The 2,676-nt window shown below is 43.0% G+C and overlaps 1 protein-coding gene and 1 pseudogene across 2 annotated transcripts in view; both read left to right on the forward strand.

The window, feature by feature from the left end:
- ACAP2 (ArfGAP with coiled-coil, ankyrin repeat and PH domains 2) overlaps positions 1-2,676 on the forward strand; it is a 149,762-nt gene that overhangs the window by 5,756 nt on the left and 141,330 nt on the right. The gene's annotated exons all lie outside the window — the stretch shown is intronic.
- LOC111726293 lies at positions 916-1,828 on the forward strand (annotated as a pseudogene).

Consider the following 2,676-nt stretch of genomic DNA (forward strand, 5'->3'; position numbering starts at 1 on the left):
GTGATGTCATAGCTTACAGCAACCTCAAACTTCTGGGCCTATGCGATTCTCTTGCCTCAGCCTCCCAGGTAGCTGGGACTACATTTGCTCACCACAATGCCAGGCTATTTTTGTTGTTGTTGTTGTTGTTGTTGAGATTGTCATTGTTGCTTTAGCTATCCTGGACTGGGTTTGAACCCACCAGTGTGTTTGGCCAGAGCCTACCCACTGAGCCAGAGGTGTCGCCTATTATGTAAAATTTCAATGGTAGTCTAACCATATGCTGTTTACAAGAGACATACTATTGAATGAAAGACATGCTGGGAGGCTCAGCGTCTATAGCCTCGCGAGTAGGGTCTGGGCCACATACCCCAAGGCTGGCAGGTTCGAGCCTGCCCTGCGCCTGCTAAACAATAATGACAGCTACAACCCAAAAATACCCAGGCGTTGGTGGTGGGTGCCTGTAGTCCCAGCTACTCAGGAGGCTGAGGCGAGAGAATCTCTTAAGTCCAAGAGTTTGAGGTTACTGTGAGTTGTGATGCCACGGCACTCTACCGAGGGTGACATAGTGAGACTCTGTCTCAAAAAAAAGAAAAAAAAACACATGCTGGATATGGTGGCTCATGTCTGTAATTCTAACACTCTGGGGGGCTGAGGTGGGAGGCTCCCTTGAGCTCAGGAGTTCCAGACCAGACTAAGCAAGAGCCAGACTCCGTCTCTAGTAAAAATAGAAAAAAATTAAGGATGTTGTGCAGGTGCCTGTAGTCCCAGCTACTCAGGAGATTGAGGCAGGAGGATTGTTTGAGCCCAAGAGTTTGAGGTTGTTATAAGTTGGCTTAGCTCCATGACACTATAGCTAGCCTGGGGGGGTGGGGGGGGAGAGACACTAACTCTATCTCAAAAAAAAAAAAAAAAAGTGAAAGCCATAAAGTAAAAGATAAACTATGCACTACTCAAAAGAGAACTGGTAGACTTTAAGACAAAAATTGTAAGAGATAAATACGGTAAAGGGTCAAGCTATAAGGAAGATGTAACAATTATAAACATGCAATTATAGGTATGTATGCATTTAGCAGAGCCCTAAGACCATGAAATAAAATCAGATTGACTTGAAGGCAGAAATAGACAATTCAACAATCATAGTTGGAAACATAAATACTCTACTTCCAATAAAGGGTAGAGCAACTAGGTAGATGACCAATAAAGACATAGAAGACATGACCAGCAAGACTTAATAGTCATCTGTAGAACACTATACTCAACAGCTAAAGTCACATTCTTTTCAAGTATACATGAAACGTTCTCTAGCATAGACTATATGTTAGGCCATTAAATAAACCTCAGTAAATACAAGAGGACTGAAATCATACTAAATGTCTTCAGACCACAATGGAATGAAATTAGAAACAAATTAATAACAAAGAGTTCTGAATAATTTTGCAAATATCTGGAAATTTAGCAACATACCTTAAACAGTAAATCAAATTTTCCAAGGAAGATGCAGAGATCTGTGAGGTTGGCGGCACGGGGTTGAAGCAGGTGGAGCGATCATGTTGCACAAACAAATTTACTATTCGGACAAATATGATGATGAGGAGTTCGAGTACCAGCATGTCATGTTGCCCAAGGATATAGCCAAGTTGGTCCCTAAAACACATTTGATGTCTCAATCTAAGTGGAGGAATCTTAGTGTTCAGCAGAATTAGGGATGGGCCCGTTATATGATCCACGAACCAGAACCTCACATCTTGCTGTTCCGGCGCCCACTACCCAAGAAGCCAAAGTAATGAAGCTGCCAAGCCACTTTTCAGCCTGAAGCTTTAAACAGCTGTCCTTTCTAACATCTTTCTGATAACATTGTTACATTGTCTTCTTGTTTCTCACTTTCTTCAATACACTGTTTGAATGTGCTGGTTACTGCTTTACTTCCCGAGTAGAGCCAACCACCACAGCCCAGCCAGATGGGAGCCACAGCCTCAGGGGAGTGTGGCCCCAGATCCACCTTATGCTCTGTGTCCAGAATGCACTTGGAGATAGAGGAAGTATCTGAGAATAAGACCATGGCTGTTACAGGGATTGTGTGAATTTGATGTTTTGTTTTTCCTGCTGGGTGTTTTATGTGTGGTGACTTGCGGATTTGTTTCAATGTATTGGAAACTTTCCATTTTATTCAAAAAATAAATGTTTTTCATGTTTAAAAGCCTTGATTAAAGAAGAAGTTTTTATAATCTTAAAAAAAATTCCAAGGAAAATTAGGAAATACTTAGAGATAAATGAGAAAAAAATACAGTCTGGGAGGCTGGGGTGAGAGGATTGCTTGAGGTCAGGAGTTCAAGATCAGTGTCAAGAATGAGACTCTCTGTCTATACAAAATAGAAAAATTAGCGGGTCATGCTGGCATGTGCCTATAGTTTCATCTATTCCAGAGGCTGAGGTGGGAGGATTGCTTGAACCCAAGAATTTGAGGTTGTAGTGAGCTATAATGATGTCACTGCGCTCTAGCCCGGAAGACAGAGCAAGACCCTGTCTACAAAAAAAGAAAGAAAAGCCCAAGCCGGCTCGGCTCCTATAGCTCAACTGGCTAAGGCGCCAGCCACGTACACCTAAGGTGGCGGGTTTGAATCCCCAGCCCGGACCCGCCAAACAACAATGACGGCTGCAACCAAAAAATAGCCGGGCGTTGTGGTGGGCGCCTGT

This window comes from Otolemur garnettii, unplaced genomic scaffold (assembly GCF_000181295.1).
Source record: "Otolemur garnettii isolate 467f Iridium unplaced genomic scaffold, OtoGar3 scaffold00060, whole genome shotgun sequence".
Classification (NCBI taxonomy): domain Eukaryota; kingdom Metazoa; phylum Chordata; class Mammalia; order Primates; family Galagidae; genus Otolemur; species Otolemur garnettii.